Genomic DNA, 27508 nt, shown 5'->3' on the forward strand with positions numbered 1-27508 from the left:
GATGAACATGAAATGATGGGTCGAACGATAGATGTAAAGCTCAAGCTTGATGGTGGCTCTCTTCTAAATTGATGGCACACACACACACACACACACACACACACTCTCTCTCTCTCTCTCTCTCTCTCTCTCTCTCTCTCTCTCTCTCTCTCTCTCTCTCTCTCTCCTACTCTCTCTTGTGTGATTTCTCTTCCACTCCCCCCACCACCTTGGAAGTGACCCCTTTTTTAAAGGTGAGGTCCTCTCCATTTTTCCTTTTATATATATTTTTTCCTTTAAGTTAAAATTTTAAACCTCTAACCTTACCTCCTCGTTCAACTACTATGCAACTAGCATTGAATCTAACTCTTCCCACTTCTTATCTCTCATAGTTAGAGCTTATGTGAAGATCATCCTAATCTTGTGAGATTTGGAGACAACACTTGACTACTTGGAACGGCCTTTTCTTGTGGAGCTCATAAAGATCGAGGGAAAATGCACTCATGTAAGTTTAAAGATTTTCTTGATAGCTATTATAAGTGATCACTTATAATGATCTCTACCCACCTTGGATCTTGGCACTAATTCTGATGCGCAGATCGGTCGCAGAATGCTCACGTAGTGAATCCCTGAAGGTCCCCAAGAACAATGAACTCTACCTTTTTGCACAAAAAACAATGTAAAAGCATGAACGACAAGAAGCAAGAGACCAATTGGGTTCAATCTCCCCCCATGCCTTGTGTGAGCGCTTCACAAAGCATGTATTTTATGTATATTTCCATCTTCATGCTCAATAATAGCCCAATTTACAAAAATATGACAAGCTTTTAACTTTTGAGTTTACTTTCTACAAAAATAGGAAAATAAAGCTAATGGACGGTGCCCATAGAGTCTAGCACGCCCAATCTCAATGTCCAAATAGAAATAACATATCCCTGCGCATAGGCGCATACAAAATAATAATAAATAATCGATGTCTCAATAGACATAACAAAATATAGGCGTGGCGCCTATCAAAATATAATCCAAAGGTCGAATACTCGCTAAACTCCAATGCTTTCCTCCGCCACTGCTGCTATCTCTACACATCAACTGAAGCATTCACAATCATTAGTAAAATAATACAATTAAACCGACAAAAGTGAATACCTAGCAGTCTTCAGCTACATAAATAAATCAACTGGTTAGAAATAAATCCTAACCTTAATTTATTACGAGTGCGCACTCTAAACTCATAAACATTTATTAATTTAATATGCATTTTGCGGAATCACCCGCTATGGAATCACCCATGTACACACTAAATTAATGAAACGCCCGAAAAGGACAGGCGTCCCCATCAACTTCTCACACAAAGAATCCTCTTTGTGTATGAGCCCCAGTCATCTAAGTTTACGGAATCCACCGTAAAACCTCACGGAATCCACCGTGGCACGGAATCCACCGTGGAATATGCCTCCTGGCATCATACCCCCGGAGTGGGATAGCAATTGACCTCAATTGCTATTAGCTCAATGTGGAGCTAACAGAGTGGGGAAAGCATTTAAGTCTCTAGCGTGCATCCATTGTGCTTCCTCTACAGGATGGTTCTTAAATTTAACTAGATATCTAGAGTACCTTTGGCCAGTTCTAGTGGTCATGTAGTCAGTGTCTATGATGGCTTCTGGTTCAAGTATTTCAGTCTCTTCCTCTAATAAAGGTGGGTTTTCATAAACAGGGTGGATAGGTAATTGGCCTCTAAATGGTCTCAATAAACTAATGTGAAATGTATTGTGAATTTTCCAATGAGATGGTAATTCTAACTTGAATGCATTATCATTAATCTTATGAATGATTCTAAATGGTCCATAGAATCTAGGAGCTAATTTGACAACTGGATGTCTATCTACACTTTGCAGTCTACGCTTTTCTATTCTAAGCCAAACATAATCATCAACTTTGAAATTCATAGCTTGTCTTTTCTTGTTGGCTTGTTTGGTATATGATTGTTGGGCTTTAGCAATCATATCCTTAACTTCATCAAAAATAGTATTATGCATAATAGCAATATCATCAGCAGTCTGAATTCTATTAGACAAAGATGCAACAGGTGTAGATAATCTATATCCATAAATGACTTCAAAAGGTGCTTTCTTTGTAGATGTGTGCGGTGTATTGTTGTATGCAAACTGTAATAAATGCAAATGAGTATCCCATGTCTGAGGTTTAGAGATAGTATATGCACGTAAAAGATCTAGAATGGTGCTATTTGTGGCTTCTGTTTGTCCATTTGTTTCTGGATGAAATGCAGATGAGAAATCAATCTTTGTGCCTAGATTTGCAAACAGTGTAATCCAAAAATTATTACAAAATCTAGAATCTCGATCTGAAATAATCACTTTTGGCAATCCATGATTAGTAAAAACAGTTTTCAAAAATAACTGTGCTGCTTGTGATGTTGTTAAAGTTTTCTTACATGCAATGAAATATGCTTGCTTACTAAATCTATCTACAATTGTCCAAATCATGTCATGGTTAGATTTAGTATTTGGTAAACCAGTAATGAAATCCATAGAAATATGTTCCCAAGGTTTAGATGGAATAGACAAAGGCATTAGTAATCCATACTGTTTACCATGATGTCTCTTTATTCTTTGACAAATCAAACATTCAGAAACGAAATTAGATACATCTGCATCCATATGCGGCCAATAAAAATCTTCAGTTAACATGTGTAATGTAGATATGATACCTCTATGACCTTGATATGGGGGACAATGAATTTCATTCAAAACAAAAGATCGGAATGGAATAGTAACACACAGTCTCTTTTCAAAAAACATAAAACCATCATTATATGACAATGAATCAACATGAATGAAATTATTTTGAGCTAATTTTTGCCAATCAGAATGAAAAGTAATATCCTGGTGATATGTATCTTTCATAGCAATCAAAGAATCAAAAGATATGATAGAAATATTATGAATTGCAGGTCTTCTACTCAATGCATCAGCAACTACATTTTCTTTTCCAGGTTGGTATTGAATGATAGGATGAAAACTTTGAATAAAGGAAGCCCATTTGATATGACGGTCAGAAATTTGGGGTTGGCTAAGTAGATGTCTAATACTTTGCTGGTCAGTCTTTATCATAAATTCTGAACCCATTAAATAGTGCTTCCATTGTTTTAATGCTTGTACAACTGCTAATAGTTCTTTGTCATAAGTGGAATATTTGAGCTCAGAGGGTTTCAGCTTAGAACTAGAATATGCTATTGGATGATTGTCTTGCATTAATACGGCTCCTATTCCTGATCCGCTAGCATCAGTCACAACTAGAAAGAATGGTCTGTTAAAGTCAGGTAATTGTAGAACAGGGGCATTAGTTAATGCACGTTTCAGTAAGTCAAATGATTTCTGTTGAGTTTCAGTCCATTGATAAACAATTCCTTTCTTAAGAAGTTTGGTTAATGGTAAAGCAAGTAATGAGAAATTACGTACAAACTTCCTATAGAAACTAGCAAGACCAAGGAATGAGCGTAATTCATGTACATTTTTAGGAACGGACCAATGCAATATTGCATCAATTTTCTTAGGATCAACTTTAATTCCTTCTTTTGATACAATATGACCCAAATATTCTATTTCTGTCTTAAAGAATTCACTCTTTTCAGGATTTGCAAGCAATTGATTTTATTTCAGTAATTGAAAAACTAATTATAAATGCTCATAATGCTTTTTTTCACTTTGACTGAACACCAAAATATCATCAAAGAAAACAATCACACAATACTGATATTTCAGAAAGATACGGTTCATCATTCTACTAAAAGTAGCAGGTGCATTGGTCAATCCGAATGGCATGACTAAGAATTCGTAATGGCCAAACTGTGTTCTGAATGCAGTCTTAAATATGTCAGATTTATCTAGCCTCACCTGATGATATCCAAACTTAAGGTCAATTTTACTAAATATAGAAGATCCTTGCAGTTTGTCCATAAGGTCATCAACTCTAGGTATAGGATATCTATTCTTTACAGTGATTTGATTTAATGCTCGGTAGTCAATACACATACGATAGGTATTATTCTTTTTCTTGACTAAGAGTACAGGTGCTCCGAATGGAGAACTGCTAGGCCGAATTAAGCCTCTATTTAGTAATTCTTCAACTTGACTCTGGATTTCTTTTTGCTCTATTTGATTGTGCCTATATGGTGCTTTGCAAGGTGGTTGTGTGCCAGGAATTAAATCAATCTTATGGTCTTCTGGACGGGAAGGTGGTAAACCTGGTGGTAGGTCTTCTGCAAAACAGTCTTTAAAATATGCAAGAAATTCCTTATGCCTAGGGTGCATATGATTTTCCTTTGCGTGCAATTCATTCACCCAAATGAGATATGATTTAGTATTCTTGCGTAGTGCACGTTTTGCTTGAGTATGCGAAAGCAGTGGAAAAATATTAAATGCATGCATACCATATAATGTAATAGATTTTTCTTGAAAATTAATATTCATTGTGTGCGTGGAATAATCTATATTTGGATTATGCTGGTGTCTCCAAGGCATTCCTAAAATAATGTCGCTTGACTGTAATGGAACAACTAAGAAATTTCTTCTTTCAATGTATGCACCAATTTGAATCTCTAAATTATGTACTTCTTGTGTGCCATTGTACCTAGTGCCTAAAAATGCAGCTTTTATGCGATAATGCGTAGGTACAGTTTGTAATTTCAATTCCTTTACCAATTTTGTTGAAATAAAGTCATGAGTACTACTGTCATCATGCAAGATAGTTCTTTCTTTTCCATGCACCAAACATTTCATAGTCAACAATGAATGTGGGGTAGGCATACCTGGTAAGGATCACCCTCATCTTCAGTGAAATCTGGCATATCCTCATGCTCGTCTTCGTCCATGGCTCCAAGATAGTTGATATGTGCTGATGGCTTCTTTGAATGACAATTTGCTGCGAGATGCCCTGGCTGGTGACACTTATAGCATACTATTGGCTTGGCTTTAGTTACATTATTTGCAATGGCTGGAAGTCTGGGTACATTTGGATTTGCTTGTGGAATAGGCTTTGGATTTGGATTGACAGTGGATGGTAATGCAGGTGGTTTAGGCCAATTCTTGTGGAAAGATGGTGATGAGAAACGACCTGGATTAAACCTTCTAAAATTGGAATTGAATTGTTTAGATCCATAATTACCATTGGCTTGGAATTGCTGTGGTCGTCTATCTCTTCCGCGTAACTTATCTTCAGTGTCGTGAGCTAAGGAGATGGCGTCTTCAAGGGTAGCAGGCTTGAACATGTTCACTTCAGCGTAGTAATGTCCAAGAAGTCCAGACATATACTTCCACTTATGTGTCGTCTCTGGTACGTCTTCAAGCATGCGTAGCTGTAGGAGTGCATTCCAAAAACGCTCTGTATACTGTGGAATAGGCTCACGATCTCATTGTTGAAGTAAATCCCATTGCTTGATAGCCTTCTCATGAAATTGCGGTGGAAGGAAATTCTGCATGAACTTCTTCTTGAAATCTTCCCAAGTAGCAGGACATTCTATGCTCTTGCGGACTACAGTCCACCAAAGTGATGCTCTGTCTATCAGATGATTAGTAACACACTTGATTTTATCTTTTTCTGAATAAGTTTCCTCATGGAAATAGTCATTAAACTGGCTAATGAATGATAAAACAGTCTTTCCTTCTCGTATACCATTGAAAGTGCGAAACTTGAAACTTCGTTTACTTATCTTTGATTCCTTGCGAATGGTTTGAGCTTCAAGAGTGGTGTCGATGGTACGGCGAATCAAATCTTCAGCTTGTGGTTCTTCTTTGTCGGTGGACGCTCTTTGTAATTTTGTCAATTGCGCTTGCAATGCTTGCCTAGCCCTTCGCTCTTCTTCCAATTGCAGCATGATTAGATCCAGCTTTTGTTCCATGGTAGGCTCAGGTAAGTCGTCTTCAGTCATAGGATCATCCATATGTGGGGTCGTCATCCTTAAAACTCAATAAACCTTTCTCACTCAAAATCAGGTTAGCGGGATGAGCGTAGCTCAAATTCGGGGTTACAAGGCTATGTATTTTTGGGTATTTTTTTCTCAATTTTCAGAAAATCTGCAATATTTCCATCTTCGTTTGCTGAAAGTACTTCAACGAACTTGTAGATAGGTAGAATACCTTGCCACGAACAACTTTCCAGTTCAGAGTTTTTGCATAGGAACAAGTCTTCTAGGAGTTTTAAGCACTAGTCAGTTCTGACTCCAGTTGACTAGTCTGACTTGCAGAGTTGCAGACTTAGCAGACTTGCAGAGTTGCTGACTTGCTGAACTTAGGCCGACTTGTAGAACTTACAGAACTTGATTCCACTTGACTTACTGAACTTGACTTTTGCAGTGCAAGACCTGGAGTTTGTCAACTTGTTTGCCCTGTGTGACTTGATGAGAACTTAATGGCTTAAGCTTAAGTGATTAAGCTTAAGCTTAGTAAGCTTAATGATGGCGGCGTCTGATTTTCGTGGAGGGGGGCCGATTTTTTTTTGCCGCGCGAAAAATTCGGACCTCCTTTGAGGCCACGATGAAAAAAATTAAGAAGCTTTTAAGCTTCTTAAGCTTCTTCTAAGCTTAGAGCTTTAACTTATGAGAAATAATGGATGAAACTTTTGTTTTCTCACTGTTTGTTGACGACTTGTTGAAGGAGATAGATGCGTGGTCATCCGCCTGTAGAGCCTGGTCCTTCGTGATCTGACAATAGAAACAGGGGTTCTTGATCGCCAGAAGTCTGCCTGTATCGACAGTTCGCGATGAGATTGACTGTAGAGCCCATTCGTTCCTGGAGCTCCGCCTTCGCTCGAGATTGGTAGCGATTGGAAGCTCTTGATCTCAGCTCCGCTCTGATACCACTGGTGCGCAGATCGGTCGCAGAATGCTCACGTAGTGAATCCCTGAAGGTCTCCAAGAACAATGAACTCTACCTTTTTGCACAAAAAACAATGTAAAAGCATGAACGACAAGAAGCAAGAGACCAATTGGGTTCAATCTCCCCCCATGCCTTGTGTGAGCGCTTCACAAAGCATGTATTTTATGTATATTTCCATCTTCATGCTCAATAATAGCCCAATTTACAAAAATATGACAAGCTTTTAGCTTTTGAGTTTGCTTTCTACAAAAATAGGAAAATAAAGCTAATGGACGGTGCCCATAGAGTCTGGCACGCCCAATCTCAATGTCCAAATAGAAATAACATATCCGTGCGCATAGGCGCATACAAAATAATAATAAATAATCGATGTCTCAATAGACATAACAAAATATAGGTGTGGCGCCTATCAAAATATAATCCAAAGGTCGAATACTCGCTAAACTCCAATGCTTTCCTCCGCCACTGCTGCTATCTCTACACATCAACTGAAGCATTCACAATCGTTAGTAAAATAATACAATTAAACCAACAAAAGTGAATACCTAGCAGTCTTCAGCTACATAAATAAATCAACTGGTTAGAAATAAATCCTAACCTTAATTTATTATGAGTGCGCACTCTAAACTCATAAACGTTTATTAATTTAATATGCATTTTGCGGAATCACCCGCTATGGAATCACCCATGTACACACTAAATTAATGAAACGCCCGAAAAGGACAGGCGTCCCCATCAACTTCTCGCACAAAGAATCCTCTTTGTGTATGAAACCCGGTCATCTAAGTTTACGGAATCCACCATAAAACCTCACGGAATCCACCGTGGCACGGAATCCACCGTGGAATATGCCTCCTGGCATCAAATTCTTCCTTACTCCCACTCAAGATCTTACAATCCCTCCCACTATCCTTGCTAGGATGTACCTTCCGGAGACAACAACGATGATGCATCTGCATTAAATTGATTAAAAATTATAACAATAGTATATGAGTTCTATATGCATTAAGTTGAAAGTGTTATAAATTTTTAGCAAATTTTAGGGATTTTCACCTGTATGATGTTGTAAAACTCACATGTAAGTGGGGTTCTTGTGCTCTTATAGGAGGCACCTTTTTTTTTGGATCATTAAGTGCCTAAGAGCAGAAAAGGGCTAAGTGATAAGTACCCTTGTTATATAGGATGGTTTTGGAGATTCAAGGAAGCTCAATGAGGCTTTGAGTCGATAAATTTCCCACAAAACGGCTACAATCAAATATAGCTCAACCTGATGATGTTGGAAGGTTTTATCCTAAATAGGATGTTATCTTCTCTATAGAGAGACATATTTTGTACCACTTTGCAAATTCATCATTTTGTATACCTTTTATGAAAAAATTAGTTTTTCAATGTAGTTGTCAAATGCTAAAGATTGTATTAATTATGAATTGAGCGTAACAGGATCATAAAAGAAAGCTCCTTCTAATAGTGTGATAGTATACTTTGCTCAATTAAATAACTACCCAAAACCTTGTTGAGGAAAGTTGTAACATATCCAAAATTTTCCAAGAAAATCATGTGTAACTGCCTTATTTTCATCTCCTCGTGTTTATAGCATTGAGTACTCTCACATTTGTATATCTTTATATATCCTTGTGTAAGCTTAAAATACTTTTAATTTTTTTTCATTATCTTTAAATATTTAAATACAATTTAATGATATATTTTTAATTAAAATAAATTATTTTAATTATTAAAAATTTATTTGTATTTATTTTATTAAACTATAATACTTTTTCTATTTTTATTTATTATAAATAATTTAATTTATCTTAATTATTTCGATATTATTATTATTATTATTATTATTATTATGAAAATATTTAGTTTGTTTTTATTTACTACTAAATTTTTTATTTATTATGGATTGTTGTAATTTTATGAGAAATTTTGTAAATTTCTTAATGCTATAAAAATTTTTCAACTACCTTGGATTTAATTTAATTTTTTAAATTTAAACTAAATTTTAAAAAATAAACTTATTATTTGATTGTTTTTATTAAGAAAAATAGGGGACTATATCTTGGACTATATATATAAGGAAAAAAAGGGATAAAAAACCTTTGATTAAGGCTTATTAGGGAAGCCTTTTTGGGTTTTTCGTTTGGGGAGAGGTGGACCTTTGGGGGGGGGGGGGGGGGGGTGCTTAAAGGGGACAAAAAAACGCTTTTGACTAATGAACCAAATAAAGACAAACTCCCCCTTCTACCCAAAGGAAAACTATTTAAAGGACTCCTCTCTCCTCACAATTTATCTCATTATTGAGAGGAGGATACTCTTAAGAGAGGGAGACTGAGAGTAAAAGTGAGAGGAGAACATAGATGAGAAAATTTACTCATCGAGCCAATAGTGGCCGCCCGTGCATCAACACCTTGCATGTGAATCCCTTCTTTGTAACACCCTTGCTTGACTACCAAAGCCCCATACAAGTGCATCGACATAGGGGAACCTTCATCCACCCAAAATGCCGAAAATACAACCATTGATACTGCACATGTATACTATCTTAGTCTAAAAAATGCTTGAACAATTTATATTATTTTAAAATTAATTGTAGAAGGTATCATAAATAAGAAATGTGACTTATCTTCTCTCAAATAATTTCCAATTATTATTGTGTTTATTAAATTATTAGATTATAGTGGTAAATATATAATAAATTATTAAAAAATAATTATTTAAAGTAAAATATAAAATTTAGCTTATATAGTTAATATACATTATAACTAATTAATTTAAAAATAAAAGAGTCTCAAATAAATAAAATAGTCATATAAATATTAAATATTAGTTAAAAACTTAAGTTCTTTGAAAAAAGTAGTTAAATTATTAAAACATATCTAGAAAAATAATAAATCATTATTAGAGAAACTTTTAAATTTTATTTTTGAAAAGGTTAACCTCTTAAATAGGTTTTTGGTTTGTAATGCCATTAAATAGTCAAGGAAAACTAGTATTGTTGTAGCCTTAGTCTAGAAATTATGTTTAAAAATAAATTTTAAATAATTTATATATGTCTTACACATACATTTTCATAGGTTAATGAAATGTATATAATAAATTGTTCAATTGGCTTTTTCATGTTTCCAAGCAGATAAAAGATCAATCAAGATACCTTAGTTTTGTTAATCTGCATTCACAAGCACAAAGTTGAACTCAAGTTATGAGTTGCTTATTATTAGTTAAATGAAAATTATTAAAATTCCATTGAAAGAGTTATCTATATCATTTTTTGGAAAAGACAATTTATTGAATAATTTTTACTCAACTAATTTTGATATTACAATAAATCTTGAAAAAGATTCTAATGATATCTATGCCTTTGATGAGACAGCCGGATGAATTAAGGTGTTGTGCAATCCCCAGGGTTATGCCTAGGATACTTTTCATCTAGAGTTGTATATAAACTATATCTAGGGTGGCCATCCACAACTTAGGCACGTCTAGTTGTTTGTGTAGGAAGGTTCTCCCTTATGGCAAGGTGAGAATGAGCAGGGCTATGGTCAAATATTATAATCTCGATCCTAATCGTATGGTAGGGAAGAAAACCTATACGAGCCCAATGTGTTTAGTGTTGGAAGGCTTGTGATGAATAGGGTAGGGTGACAATCTAGTTTTTAGATTGGTTTGCTCTGAAGAGGCAATTATAATTATGATAACAATATAAATTACCATGTTTTTCAAAAAACTTGTTTATTTGTTCATAATACAAAATGTGACAATGAACCTTATATAAATATAAATTAAGGAAGTTGTTTTTATATGTTTCACAATGTAAATAATATACTTGCTTAGTTAACTAAAATATGCCATGTAAATAATGGAAAGCAGGTGGACGATCTTTCCATCAAAATTTTCCTATGGTTGGGTGGACTTGGTTAGCCAGGTTGGCTTTCCCAAATTTTAGAAAAGGGTCAAAAAATCCGGACTATCCTAGGGTTGAGACTTGGATTGGTTAAGCATAGTTTAAGGGGCACCAGTTTGAGAGCTAGTATGAGATTATGCCTTATAGGCAGAGGGGTTGATGTGCAACTCTCCCTTGTTTCTCATTCTCATTAAACCAAGTGCAGTGCTTGCTTTCCCACCTCAAGTCTCTAATGACTCACATAATAATGATCATCTTAGATTGATGCTAGATTGTTGTTAGAGACTATAGTTATGTCTTTAGGAACTTACAAGTCGATCCTTGTGGAATGAGGTTGGACACTTCACTTGTGAGGTAGACTTAGGGAACACTATTTACATAAGTCCACATGCTTGTAAGTAGCATGGATTGTGATGTCTTATATTGGATCCCTAGATGACTACCAAACTACATTTCCTATGATGATTTAAGGTTACTCCATTGATAAAAACAATGCTAAATTAGTAGATATTGATTTTTTTGATATAAATAAACACATTAACTTGAAAAATTGAGTGTTTGTGAGCATATGATTAAAGCTGGGATATTTTTCATGGTTTAACCAACTCTTGAACTAGGAGGTGTTTTAAGCAATGTACACTATGGTCATGATCAAGCAAATTCTGGATTTGATGCAATGTTTGAAAGGTGAGAAGGATCAAAGGTTTCTTGGAAGAGCTATGGTGGGAGAGCAAGAGCAAGAAAGAGAGAAACCAAATGGGAACTCCAACAGTCACAATGTGTCACCGGGCCTTCCTTTATTCAAACTGTCACTAAAAGAATAAAGAATAAAGTGACGGTGATGGGCACCTGCCACCTGGCAGTGTGCCGTGGCAGGTACTGTTAGTGTAGTAATACACATGCGGCTAGGCAGAGGCGCCTTTACCCCCAACAACCTCCCACTTAAAGGCGAATCTACCCCAATGAGGAGTGAAAAAGAAAAAGAAAAGACAATACAATGTACACATGTAAAACATGATGAGGAAAAACGTCATCTCATCCAATGCCCATCAATCTCATGAGGAAGGCAAAGCGCTCAATAGTGAGGCTTTTCATGAGCAAATCGGCAGGATTTTTGTTAGTGGAGATCTTGACAATGTCAACAGACTTGTCCTCCACGACCTCACATATGAAGTGATACCTCACCTCAATGTGTTTCGTCTTTGCATGGAAGACTGGATTCTTGGCTAGCTGAATAGCACTCATAGAATCCGAATGAAAAGTAGGTATAAAATCAATCCCAAGGTCATGAACCAAATGGCCCAACCATATGGCCTCCTTGCAAGCCTCAGTTGGCTGCAACATACTTGTCGACCTCAATGGTAGAGAGAGCCGTACAATTTTGAACCCTGGACATCCAAGAGACAACACCTCCAGCATAGGTGAATACATAGTTAGAAGTGGACTTCCTACTATTTGCATGTCCTGCATAATTGGAGTCTGTGTACCCCGCAACTCGTGTATCTTGGCTACCATAGAAAATACACATATCCCTATGCCTTTCAGGTATCTCATGATACCCTTCACGACATCCCAATGTTTCTTGCTAGGTGTAGCCATATAGCGTGCCGCAACACCAACTACAAAGGCAATATCTGGACAAGTGGCTATCATGGTATACATTAAACTGCCCACGACTGATGCGTAAGAAATCTTGGCCATCTTGGCCCTCTGCTCATCTATCTCTATGGACAATCGGCTTGTGAGACCTTCACATAAGAATGTAATGGACAGCCAATAGGCTTCACATCCTGCATGCAGAAATGCTTAAGGACTTTATGAATGTACTCCCTCTGTGAGAGGTAGAGTAATCCTTGATGCTTGTCACGCTTAATGCAATTACCAAGAATGTGAGAGGCCTGTCCCAAATCCTTCATCTCAAAGCTCTTCTTCAGCTAAGTTTTAAGAGCATCCAACTCATCATTAGCTTTCCATGCTATCAATATATCATCCACATAAAGTACCAAAATAAGCAATGAGCCATCATGGGATTTCTTCGATCAAAGACATGGATCCATAGCGCTCCTGCTATAGCCCTGTGACTACATAAAGGCATCAAACTTATGATACCACTCCCTAGGTTCCTGCTTCAAGCCATAAAGACTTTTCTTCAACTTGCACACTAGGTGCTCCCTACCAAGTTCTACAAAGCCCTTAGGCTGCTCCATGTAAATCTCATCATGCAAATCCCCATGCATGAATGTAGTCTTGACATCCATTTGATACATGTCCAAGTCAAGCTGCGCGACTAAGGCCAAAACCGAGCGTAGGTCATCTTGACCATAGGAGAAAATACTTCATTAAAGTCAACTCCATGCTCCTTATAAGCCGGCTTGGGGTGTCCAGGGGTACTTTTCAACTTGTACACCCATTTACATGGCAAAGCCTTCTTGCCGTTAGGCAATGCAACCAAATCCCAAGTCATATTCTTTTGCAGGGAGTCCATCTTAGACTGCATAGCCCTCTCCTAGGAGTGACTATCACCCCTGCATATAGCCTCATGATAGGTGAGAGGCTCTCCTGCATATGTAACCAAGACATAATGCATCGAGGGCTCAAATCGATCAGGTGGATGTCTAGCTCTAGTAGACTGTCTCACTGCAAGCTCTACTGCATGTCTAATACCATGGCCATATGTACCAATTTTTGTGCAGGCTAACCATCTGGCTATGCAGGTTGTACTGGAGCACGTGGCTCCTCCTGGAATATAACCTTGTATATCTCGATCACCTTCTCAGACTGCCTATGCATCTTGTCTTCATGGAAGACTACATCATGGCTGCGGATGACTTTCTACACCTGCAGATCCGAGAGGCAGTAACCCATCTCGCCTACATCTCCATAGCCAAGGAAAATGCATTTGACACTTTTAGGATCTGGCTTAGTACGCTTATCCTTGGGCACATGGTAGAATGCCTCACATCCAAAGACATGTAGATGTGCATAAGACTGAGGTTTCCCAGTCCATATCTCCTTTGTAACTCAAAAATCCAAGCCACTAGAAGGCGATCTATTTATGATATGCATAGCTGTATTGATGGCTGCCTCAGCCCAAAAGCTCTGTGGTAGGCTGCATGGCTAAGCATACTATGTACATGCTCCTGGATAGTTCTAATCATCTGTTCATCCACAAACCATTCTAGGGTAGGGTATAGGGGACGGTCAACTGACATTTAATACCCCTCTCGTCACATAGCTGCTCAAAGACACGTGACACATATACTCCCCCATTGTTATTCCTAAGGCATTTCAGCCTATGCCCAACCAATGCAAGCCATCTTTGAAACACAGCCAAGACATCTGACTTAAGATTAATGGGGTAAGCCTAGACTTTACATGAAAAATCTTCAATGAATGTCACAAAATACTTTGCACTACCCATAGATTGATAGGGCATGGGCCCAGAGACATCCAAATGTACCAATGCCTAGGGGTCACTCATGTGTGTTCTACTAGACTTATGTATATTCCTAGTTTGTTTGTCATAAAGACAATGCTCACAAGAATCAAAACATGCATAGTCAAAGGGCTATAAGTAATGCAAACCAGAAAGCATTTTCATTCCCTTCAAGGACATATGGCCCAAATAGGCATGCCAAAGAGATACATGTGGGATGGAACTGATTGACAAAACATGGTCAACAGAGGACCCATCAACTATAAGAGAATAGAGGCTGCCAGCCTTCGCACCTCTAGCAAGCATAAGCCTGCCATGTGTGATGCAAAATTCCCAAATGAAACATGAAAGCCAGCATCATCAAGCTGCCCTGCAGACAAAAGACTGCATGTAAGCACATGTACATGATGTACATCCTATAATAGAAAAGTACTACTAGTAGAGAATTGCAGCCATACATCCCTAATGCAAACAATAGCAAGTGACCTATCATCACCCAAGAGAACTAAACTAGAGACAATGTAGTAGAAATGGAACCACCCACAACATGGTGTAACATGAAACGAAGCACCAAAATCCAAAAGCCAGCACTGCGCATACATACAGTGAACCTCGGTCAATGGGTAGCATCACAAGAACTAGCTGCAAGTATGTACTTCCCATCGGAGTCATCCATCTACATGACATTTATCTCCTTCATTTTTAGACTGGATTTCGTAGGCATAATGCTGCGATTAGAGGAAATTTCCTATACTTTGTCTTTCCCTTTCTCTTTGCGCTTCTCATTGTAAAACTCATGACACTGTGGGCATATATGACCCTTCTTGCCGCAATGATGACATGTCACATTAGCATTTCTCCCATGAGACTTGTTGCGCAACTTACCATGCAACTTGGACCTAGACTTCTACGAGTCTCTGCCATGTCCATACCCATGGTCATTCTTTCCATTGCCATCTCTACCTCTAACAGTCAAGGCATGCAACACACGAGAGGCATCCAAGTTCTTACGGTTGATCTCTTCCTGCAGAAGATCACTCTCTACATCAAGCAAGTTCAAAATAGTAGCAAATGCACATAAGACAATGTGGAATATATCCCATGACTCACTTAGAGTCCCAAGCAAAAACAATGGAGTAACCTCATCATTAAAGGTAATGCCCTGCGAAGTCAAGTTCTTGAGAATAGAATGGAACTGGTTCAAATGAGGAGACATTGTCATATTTTCCTTCATGTGTAGGTCCATAAGTTGCTTCAGGCAATCCATTTGACTTGCTAGACTTTTCTTGTCATAGAGGTTCTTAATTTTATCCCAAAGCTGCCAAGCACTCTGCTTCCTCAACCACATTGTAATGCACCTGCTCAATGAGAGACAAGATGAGGGTGGACTTGCATAACTCATCAAGCTCATCCCATTCATCATCAGTCATAGTTTCAGGCCACTCGCCATGTATCCTTAGTAGCTTGATCTTAGATTTCTGCATCAATACATGCCAAACTTGGCTCTTCCAGTAGGCATAATTCGTATAATCAAGCTTAGTGATAATGAAAATAGTATTGTTAGTGGAAGAAGATGCCATATTGTGGTCCAAAATGGTGTAGACAATTCAAAACTGCTTGTTATTTTCTGCTATAAATAACCAAAATACCACAAAAACCAAGACAAAATGACCACGAATTGATAGCTAATGATGCTACCCACTAAGTACCATCAAAAGTACATAAAATCAAGATGATTCCACACAAAAATTCCACATCAATCCATGCATAATTGCTTGCTATAATAAATTACGGCTAGGTACAATGAGAGCAAACTATAGGAAAAATGAATGCACCAAGTCAACCATTGGCTGTCAAAGCATAACCAGCATCAAGAGGATCAACATGTGACAGTCATACGAACATCGATCAAACACCCAAGCATGTCAAATGAATCCATCAATAAGCTATCACACCCCTTGTGTAATAGAGCAAAGTGTACACAACAATGGTAGGACCTGACACAAAGAGGTGTATGCTCAGGGAGTGCAAAGCCCAAATCAGCCCAAGTATATCTATGAGAACCACTGCATATCAACCATGCAACATCCAAGTGAAGATCCTAGTCTCAAGTATTTGAATGCTCAAGTAGTATAAACCACTTGCTCAATGTCTATCAACCATGTCAAGATGCTCCCACTGGAGCACAAAAGCCATAAATATCAAGCAAAGAAGCTCAACAAGGGCATATGATAGCACCAATGTTAAAAGATCCAAGATCAAGCATCAATAAGACCTCATGAGCATATAGGCCAAGTAGCATCCATACATTAGCATCCATAGACCTTAAGTACATTCAAACTATAACTTTGGCAAATTGAGAAATAGCCAAAGTAAGCTTTGTGCAATCAAATGTCAAGCCAAAGCAAGGCTCAGTAGCATCCAACTCCAAACAATGTTACGGGCATGTAGTAGTAGCATAGGCCAAGCATGTCTGTCAGACATAAGCAAAGTACATCAGAGATGAAGATCCCAATTCTATGAGAAGCAAGCTCAAGCTCAACCAATGATTTGAGAGCAAATCCAAGCTCTATGTTGATCCTCGAGAGTCACTACATCAACGTATACATCCAAGACATAGCCCGAATCCAACGGGCATATCCAAACATAAGAAAATAACCTTTAGCCCTGAATATTCTAGTAGCAAATAAACATCCAAAACTAAGAAAATAGTGGCTCAATCCAAGCTCAAAACCATAGACAAACCATAGGCATACTTTCCCATATGTATAGGCACCACCGAGAGCATAATCAAGCATCAAATGACTATATAGCATGAGCATAAAGTGTAATGACAAAGGGCTACCCTATTTTGGGCTGCTTGTGGACTATGTAAAATAGACAATGAATGAGTACATTCAGCCCAAAAGCATCTCACAATATAGGCATACATTCACCTAGCATTTGGGGTGCATTCGGGGACCAATTAAGCAACCAATGTCAATGTCAACCAATCATAAACATAAAGTGCTAATGTAACACTATTTATGGATGCCTATGGACTATGGAAAATAGTCTTGGACTAAGGTAAATCAGTCCAAAAATCAATGCCAATGATAACCACCAATGTCGAGCATTAAGGGGGTGTTCCCAAGTGCCAAATGAAGTGTTTTCAAGCTGCCAATGAGTGCCAAGGGAGGGTTGAAGTAAAAAATGAAAATTTTTGTAGGTTTTCAAGCTAGCCCAAACCGATATGGGGCTTGTGGAAGGGTTGGGCAAGGTCAAGGAAAGGTTGGGGGAGTAGTAGTCAAGGACCCCCAGGAGCTCCCTCTTGAAGGGAAAAGTCATCGGTAGAGAGTAGGCATCACAAGAAGCAAGAGGACATGGCTACCTTGCTTTATAAAGCCTATGTACTGAAGTCAAATAACAAAAAAGAAAGCTCCAATACCTCTGAAGGAATGCCGTGAGGGTGCCCAAATGGGCCGGGTAGGTGCTTGGGAAGCCAGGGAGTGACGGGAGCTTGGGAGAGTCGACTATGGCTGTTGGGAAGGAGACCCAGTGAGTGCAAGTAATCAATAGGAAGCTAAAGGAGTCACGAACCAAGTCGGAATGCTTGAGCAACCATGCTTTGATACCAGTTGAAAGGTGAGAAGGATCAAAGCTTGCTTGGAAGAGCTACGGTGTGGGAGAGCAAAAGCAAGAAAGAGAGAGAGAGACCAAATGGGAACTCCAACAGTCACAATGTGTGGCCAGGCCATCCTTTATTCAAACTATCATTGAAAGAATAAAGAATGAAGTGACGATGACGGGTGCCCTCCACCTGCAGTGTGCAATGGTAAGTATTGTCAGTGTAGTAATATATGGGTGGCTAGGTAGAGGCACTTTTACCCCCAACAATGTTGGCTTGGAAGGAACTTATGATTGTATCCTAAGTATGTATTGGCTAAGTCCCTAATCAAGTAAGTATCTATCGTGGGGAAGAGAAGATTTCCTTTAATGCATCGGAGGAACCTTAGTTCAAGCTCATGGAAAGGCCAAAAAACCTATATTGTAGCTAGTCAAAGCTAGTTGACTAATTAGGGGTCTAAGAAAAGGACTATGTATCTATCAAATCAAATTAAATAATGTAGGACCATCCACGGACCTTGAGAATAACCTTCATGTCTTAGCGAATATGTTGATGTGTTTCTTGAAGATTTAGTGGAAGTATCCCCTAGCCGTGAAGTAGATCATGAGATTAAATTAAACCTAGGAGCCAAACTAGTTAGAAAAGGTAGTGAAAAGAACCCCACATGTTGAATTGTAGAATTCTTCTAGAGTGAATGGCACCTTTTCAAGTATCACACATTGATGATATACTTCATCCACACATCTTCTATGCCATATACTTGCTATTAAGGAGAAGCAACATGCTTGCTACTTAAACTTTCTCTTTTTAGATTTAGATAGATTCTATGCTTGGTTTCCTATAGATAAATAATGTGTAATGGAGGCATACCATGAGGGAATAGAGGCTGCATCAATCTTATACAAATTTTCACAACTAGTAATAACAACCCACTCCTCTTTTGGCTCACCAAAATCCACTAAGAACAATCCACAAAAGGAGAGATGAGAGAGAAAGACTGAATCAGATCTCTTTGTTTACTACATCAAATTCAATAATTTCTAGAGTGATGACGGGCGAGAAAATGGAGCATCTCACAGCCAAGAGCAATCCTCTAATGGTTGCATATCAGACAATCATAAAAAAATGAGGAATTTGGGGGCATTGAAGAAAATGGCGCCCCCCTACTCCCCCCACAATTTGAAGAGATGTGTTTTTTCATAACTAAAGATTAATTAAGCTTTAAGTTTAACCCCAAAAAACCAATTTTGTTTGTTGTGTTCACACTTCCCGCCAAGTGGTTTTTCCGATTTTGAGGGACCAAACACGCTCGGATTTGAGATCCATTTGGACAGCTAGCTTCATGACATCAAAATTTATAAACCTAGCCACCGTCACATACTTTTCAGCTTCCGGATCATATAGTTGCTTCATAATATGATACATTGGAGGGATTAAATGGGGGGTCAAGCAGACTCCGATCAATGAACCGAGAGTTGCCATGGGTTCTTTGAATTGAATTCCATCTACTCTAGCTCATTGATTCGCAACCATTTCATTTTGCATGAAAATTTGGTCTTTGATGGTGCTTGGGCTCCTTTCCACTTCAAAAATTGCCTCTAAAATCCGCTCTCAAGGCATCATTGTAGTACCCGAAGAAGAATGGGAAGCTACGAATATGTGTGGACTTCGGAAAGCTGAATTCGAAGACTAAGAAGGATCTTTTCCCTATCCCTTTCACACACCAACTCTTAGACATAGTGGTTGGCCACAAGCTTTATTTTCTCTTGGATGGATTAGTGGATACAATCAAGTTCAGATTGCAGAAGAAGATCAATCCAAAATAACCTTTACAATAGGATGGAGAACCTATGCTTATAGAGTGATGCCATTTGGGCTCTCTAACGCTCATGCTACCTTTCAACGATGAGTGATGATGGTTGCATTCCAAAACCATCTCATGATTTCATTGAGGTGTATCTAGATGAATTTTCTATTTATAGCCTAATCCATGAGCATTGGGGATACCTGGAGCAGTGCTTTGACTAGATGTCAAGAGTATGGGATCCCTCTCAGCCTAGACAAATGCATATTCGGAGTCTCATTATGAGTTAGTTTAGGCCACATTGTCTCTACACAGGGGATAGCAACAGACCGTGCCAAGATCGAGAAGATTACAACTTTAATAGTGCTAACTAACCTCAAATAGTTGAGGGGATTCCTTGGCCATGTGGACTACTACACAAGGTTCATTGCACACTTTGCAACAAAGGTATCCCCCTTGCATAAGCTCCTATGGAAAGATTCAGAATTTCAGTGGAGTACTGATTGTGACAAAGCATTCAATACCTTGAAGGAGTGCCTGATTGAAGCACCCATCTTGCAACCTCCTGATGGGATGAAGGAGTTTCATGTGCACATTGATATGTCAGTTGAAGGCCTAGGCACAGTCTTATGCCAAAAAGGCTCCTCAAAGTTGGATCAACCTATCTACTATGCAAGATGAAAAGTAACTAACAGAGAACAAAACTATATAGTGATGGAGCTTGAGTGCTTAGCAATGGTGTTCGCCTTGGAGAAATTTCAACACTACTTGCTATCAACTCACTTCAAATTTTATTTAGATCATGAGGCCATGTCCTTCCTAATGAACAAAGCAAATGTGAAGGTAAGAATGATCAGATGGCTCCTTCTGTTTTAGGAGCTCGACTTTGAGGTAGTCACCAAACCTGGTCATTTCCATATCTTGGTTTATCATCTATCACGAATCCCTCAGAGTGACGAAGAGGAGTAGGATGACTCAGACCTTTCTGATGCTTCCCTTTTTCTAGTCGAAATTGTAACCCCATGGTACGTAGACATAGCCAACCTCTTGGCAACACAATAGTATCCTCTTGGTATCTCCAGCCATGAGAAGAAAAAGCTTATGTTGGAATTAGTCCCCTACACCTTGTTAGGTAGCGCTCTGTATAAGGCAAAGATGAAGTGCTGAGAAGATGAGTGGCTAGAGATGAGATTGGAATAGTATTGAAAGCATGCCATGATGAGCCCTATGGAGGAAACTTTGTAGGAGAAGCGACAACTAGAAAGGCCTTGCTCGTCGGATATTGGTGGCCGACCCTCCAGAAGGATGCTTATGACTATTGCAAACATTGCGATGCTTATCAACAAACGGAAAAGTCTATCAAATCTAACATCATGCCACTATAGCCCATGCTTCCCCTAAAATTGTTGGAGAGGTGGGGGATCGACTTTGTGGGCCCCATTGATTTGCCAACCAGAAGGAAGTAGAATAGATACATTTTGGTTTGTATGAACTACATGACAAAGTGGTGTGAAGCCAAAGCTCTGAAGTGGGATGATGGCAACAACGTGGCTCTGTTCTTATATGAGAACATCATCACCCATTTTTGGTAGTCCCTTGAAACTAGTCAATGACAGAGGTACTCAATTCCTTAACAAGATTATGGAAGAATTGATAGAGGTGTACAAGATCCACCATCATAAGTCCACACCCTATTATCCTAGAGCCAATGACCAAGTCAAAGTTACCAATCACATCCTTTACTCGATCCTGACAAGAACGATTGTTGCACATTGCCGTGATTGGGATGATCGACTTACAAAGGCCCTCTAGGCATACATAGCCTCCTATAAGGCTTCTACAAGACAAAACCCTCTTTGCGTATAGATTTGGGAGATGACGAGTCCCTACAATGTCACCTCATGCACTTGGAATATCTAGAAGAGACTCGCAAGATGGCCCTACACTGCATGGAAACCATGCAAGCTTGATGAAAGGCCTATCATGATAGCTTCATCAAGCACAAGAAGGAGTTTAAGGTGACTTAGTCCTTGCTTATGACTCAAGATTTGGCAAGTTTCCAGGCAAGCTTCAACAACATTGGATGGGCTCCTATTAGGTACTTGCCATCAACCCTAATGGCTCTGTCCACAATCAATGCTTTTGACGATCCCTTCCTGATTGATGGCTATTGCCTCAAGAATTATTACCCTCCCTGGGGATCTCGACAATCATTCATGATAGCCCCTTCATTCTTTGTGCGTCGGCCTTAGCAAGGCTTTGCCTATTACTCCTGATAGTCCTCCTACTTATTTGATGAGGTGGCCTCATTCTTCTAGCCCCTCATAGCCACCTTCCACCCTTCCTTTGCTTCTTTTCCATCTGTTCTAGGAGAGGTGGCGTGGATGGTTCTGATACATGGTGTTCATGCCATTCTCCTCTTTCAAAAGAATAAAAAGAAAAAGAAAAGAAAAAGAAAAATATATCAATCATGGGAGAAAATCACTTCAGTCCATGTCATGCCGGCCTACTCTTCAAGAAAAGGTGGAGACACCCTTGGGAGTGGAGAAAAAGAAAAAAGAAGAAGATGAAAGAAAAAAATTAAAAATTCAACACTGTTATGGGAGAAAATGAAGAAATTCCTTATCATAACAGGCCTCGTTCCAAGAAAAGGTGGCGAGCAGCCTTGGATGGGAAGCTGGCTGTGGAAAAGGTGGTAACATCTCAGAGTCCAGAATAGCTAAATTCATTGTTGATGTTTTAGAAGCAATTCCATGCCACCTCCCTTGGTGCACTGAATCTTACAACTTCATTAGTGCCTCTGACTCCTACACAGATAATATTTCCAATGTGCAATCCAAGTACCATACTTGTTGGCTACCTCCCTGGGTATGCCTCTTCATCAACCAAATCTAAGTTGACATCATTAACCATACAAGGAAGATCTTCATTGACAAACCTTGAGTGATGTAAGCTTTCATTCTAATCGGATGGGGATGTGCAGATGGGATGCCCTCTGTAATCACCAATAGAGTGTGAGACAAAGGGTGGGGTGAGTGACCAGTCCTTGCCCTTTGTATCCAACATCGAGGCAAGCTGTTTGAATGAAGTGTTGTTGCATGCATGGGTTGGGCCTCTCAATGCACAAAGCACATATTGTTCTTGTGCACAACACTATAAGGCTCCTTAGCCTTCGTTCTCACATTGTATGTCGCTAGCACAGGAGAGCATGATGCACTATTGTACCCTCAATTGAACACAAGGCATACAATCTTTGCATAAGTGATAGTGAGGATTCAATCAATGGGGTGTGAGAAACTCGATTGCCCTCCTGTAATCATCAAAAGAGTGTGAGACAGTGGGGGGGCTGAGTGTGATTGATTTCCCTTTCATCAACTAAGAGGTGGGGATTGAGGGACATTACGACCATTGGAGACATGTACGTTCTCATTTCCCTATGCACACATGGGACAAGACTCTTCCACAATCAATACATACATCATTCTATTTGGTGCACTACAAGATAAGGTTCCATGGCTTTCCTTCTTGCACCTATGTCAGATGGGTTGGGATGCACTGATGCACCATCAACTATGCATACTGGCATACTCCTTCTGAAACATTCTTCTCGTCGATTTTTAAACCAGGTGTGAGATATGGGTTTCAATCCTTCCCATCGAGTGATGTGAGTCATGGGACAAGCAACTGATCTATCATTCCAACATGAGTGAATGGAGAGTGAATGTCGAGATTGTGTGATGTATACCTCACCATCGATAACTCAACCAATGCTTCTTCATCAACGATGCTACCTCCCTGGGTATAGTTACGTGGTCCCTCCCATGTTGGACTAGTGTGATGTGGTGAGTTGTGGTACCTTCTGCCGACAATAACAATCCTTCACATGACAACAACAACGGTTCACCTCGACCATCAAAAAATCGGGCTGTGTGGGGATGTATAGGTATGAGTCGTGGTCAGGTGTTAGGCCCGTGTTGATTCATCAATCCGATTTGTTAAGGTCTTAAGTGTGGGGACACGTCCCTATGTGTTCTTGTTGCATACCCTCATCATGGAACCATCCCTCTCGGGTAATTCAAGTTTACCAAATCTTGATCTTGCCCTAATGAGGTCTCTTCCCCCCCCACGCGTCCCCTTTTCACCCTATCCTTGGGGTGATTCCTTGCCCATTTGTCTTTATCCTTTGTTTGCCGCTTTTCCATGTGAACACATCCTACGTTCATTGAGATTATAATATGACATTATAACCTTATTTGTCCCTTTGAACTAGCCACTTTTTCCTTTTTCTTGCCCCTTGTTCCGAGCCATGATTTTCTCAAGTTATTAAATTTTCAAGAATTTTTTGTAAATTCAACATGTTTCCATGTGAACATACCTTTTTCACTTCACACCCATGATCTGATGTGATAACCTTGACCTACACCTTTTCCTTTACATTTTTCCTTTTTATTGCTCATCATTTTGATACATGGTTTGTATGTTATTGATTTTTTCGTATTTTTGAGTCTTCTCGTGGGTGTCATTGGCTCTTTTTCCATGTGGACTTGCCCTATTCACCTCGGAATTCAATTTTGATTGGATAGACTTGTTTGAATTGCTCCCCTTCATAAGTTTTTCTTTTTCCTTCATCATGTTCCAGCCCACCAATTTTATGTCATTAATTTTTCCACATGTTCTCATGCTCGTTTTCTCTATTTTTCCATGTGAATGCCCCTTAATGCCACCGAAATTTCTGACCTGATAGCCCTGTCCCACAGGTTTCCCTTGACATTTTTTCTTTTCATTGCACTCTGTTTCGATGCATATATTTTATTGTATTAACTATTGACTCTGTTTTTGTTTATATTTTTGACGTTTTTCCATGCGAAATCGCTTGCTCGCCCCTAGAATCGTGTTTTACCTTACCCATCCTATCTGCCACTTCCCTGCATATATTTTTTATTTTCACTCTTATTAGTTTCAATTGCTGGATTTTGTCCGTATTAATTTTTATTTCTATTTTGGTGTGCATTTTTTCCATTTTTCCCATGCGAACAGGTCTTATCCCCCTTGCACCTATGTTCTAATGTGACAAGCTTGTGTCACATATCATCCCAGATATTTTTTCTTATATCCACCCTTTGTTTTGGCTAAGGTATTTTTCAATATTAATTCACGTGTATGCTTGTTGACCTAATTTTCTTTTTTTCCCATGTGAACACCCTTAATTGTCCCTGGACATCCCATTTCACTCTTTTGCACTCTTCTTCTTGTCATGAGGCTTATTTTTCCTTTTTTTAATCTATCCATCTGGTGCTTGGTTTATTTGTTATTAATTTTTTTGCTAATTTGAGTTTTGACGTTCACATGTTTGCACGCGAATGCCCGTGTTTTCGTGATTTTTCACACATTGACACATCTATGACGTCGTTCTTCCCCTGTGCCTATGCTTTGTTATCACAACTTTTTTTACCCCCTCCCATTCGCATTTGTGCGTGAGACGAGGGGGGGATTCTCAAAATTTTTAAAAAAGAAAAAAATATACTAAACAAAATTTGACAAAAGAAACCACCCAAACTATCCTTCCCCCCCAACCATTCGCCCCGACACCCTCTCTCTCTCTATATATATATATATATATATCTCTCTCTCTCTCTCTCTCTCTCTCATGCGATTTTTTCTCATCTCCCTCCTCCTCCTTCTCCTGCCTCCCCCCTCCTCTTCTTCTCCTTCCTCTTCCCTCATCTTCTCCTCCCCATCTTCCCCTCTTCCTCCCCCTCCAAAGACCCTCCTTCCTTTGCAGTAGTGTCTCACTAGCGATTGCTGCCCAAGGACGCAACTCGCAATGCTGTAGGGGCCACCGCCTCAACGCTCGCCGCCCGCCCTTCGAAGACCCTGTCGTGGTTTGCTGCCCTGCCATGGTTTGCTGTTGTAGTATCCACACAATTAAAAATTAGTTAGTTAGTTTGTAAGTTATTAAAGTCAGTCACTTAGTAATAAGTGAGTAAAAGTTAGTTAAGTAAGTAAGTTAGTAAGATAATAAGTTAGTTAGTAAAGTTAGTGAAGTAAGTAAGTTAGTAAGGTTAAGTTAGTAAGTAGCTAACCTTACTAATTAAAACTAATAACTAACTAATGTTAAAAAAATTTAATGTTAGAAAAGAAAAAAGGGGGGGAAGGCATCAAACTGACGGTCGCCGAAAAGAAGACCGCTCCCCTAATCATCATCGTCATCATCTTCATCGTTGTCATAATCATCCTCATGATCGTCATCATCATCGTCATCATTATCATCATAATCACTCTCTTTATCGTAAAAATAGATGTCGACAACCTCACGACCCCCCCTTCCCCCCCTTCCCCCCATTTTTATTCCAAAAATTAAAGAGAGAAAAATTAAATAAAATAATAAAATAAAAGAGAAAAAAGCTCCCTACTCTAAGTGGAGGAGTTGTCTTTGCACAAAGAGAGTAGAAAGAGAGGGGAAGGGAGAGGCAGCATGCACTCCCTTTTGCCTATATAAAGGCATGCCCTCTACTAAGTTCGTAGGGAGGTGCAAGGAGATTCCGAGAGACTGTGAAAGGGAGGTAGAGAGAGAGAGGTAGAGGGATATACCCCCCTGAGAGACTGTAAGAGGGAGCTAGAGAGGAAGAGGGTTAGAAAGAGAGAGAGAGAGAGAGAGGGAAGAAGATCCTGAGAGGCTATGAAAGAGGGACTTAAAGAGAGGGTTAGCGAGGAAAATAATTAATTCAACCTCCCCCTATCTCGGTCTTCATCTTGGCAATCTTCTCTCATGCTCTCCCATCCCAAATTCATTCCTCCTTCTCTATCTCTTGAAACCGCTTGTGGACAATGGCTCCAAAGCAATGAGGTGGAAGGATAGATCCACTGCAATTGATCAAAGAACGGGTTTTGCTAGAGATATCGGAGTGCTTGAGGTTGCTGTAATTGCCACTACCAACGAAACATCGGGAGTGGCAAATGCAAGTGCAAGCCACATAAAATAATAAGGTTTTTGTTAAAATTTTATATAAAATGTTAGCTTTTGCGTTAAATGGTACAAAAACTAGTTAAAGTACATAGACAGTATCCATGTAAAAATTAAGTACATAAAATATTAGCTTCCATATTTACACTTACACGAAATGACAGTTTCATCTAGAGAGCACACATAAACGATTAACTACTACCTATGATTTGTAGTTAGATTAATCGAGACTATACTTCGTAGAATCATGATAGAAAAGTTGTAGGAGGTTATTGCACGAAATGAGTAAAGGACTTTATGCACACTTGAGATTAGTAAAATAACTCGATATATTTATTGCCAAACTTGACAATGGTTAAGAGTTGATTAATGCTTAAAAAATGAAAGTCTATTTAAAGGTCTTGTAAATCATCTCGTTAAATTTTTGTTGCAATATTTTTCTGAGTACCAACTAAAGGAAAATCACTAATGTTGGGTAGGTTAGCCCTAAATAAGAAATTCATGTCTTTCTTAACAAAGCTAAAAGAATTATACTCAGCACTTCTTTGAGGGGAGGAGGATACTAATTAGATGGTAAGGTTACCTTAGGCTAAGATTTACCTTGGCTATGCGAAGCTGTGAGCTACACGATGGTGTCATTGCATCATTGATATATGCTTGAAAGAATTTTTTGTGTTTGTTAGAATCTAGATCCTTGATTAAAAACATTGACAAACAAGATAAAAGAAAAGATCACGCTAGGCTACTCCCAAGCTAGTTGCAAGACCCTACTCCAAGGGGGTCATAGTTATCATTGCGAGAGGCTTAGACCGACTCCGTAGTGGAAAGGTCTGTCCATAGGGACATTCTTGAGCAGTAGAAAATGTGGATGCTAGGGGGGGACTTTGGCCATAAATTTTGCATTACTCCTAGAATCAG

The sequence above is a fragment of the Lygodium microphyllum genome, chromosome 2 (assembly GCF_053477565.2).
Source record: "Lygodium microphyllum isolate KBCC chromosome 2, Lygodium_microphyllum_v1.1.10, whole genome shotgun sequence".
NCBI lineage: Eukaryota > Viridiplantae > Streptophyta > Polypodiopsida > Schizaeales > Lygodiaceae > Lygodium > Lygodium microphyllum.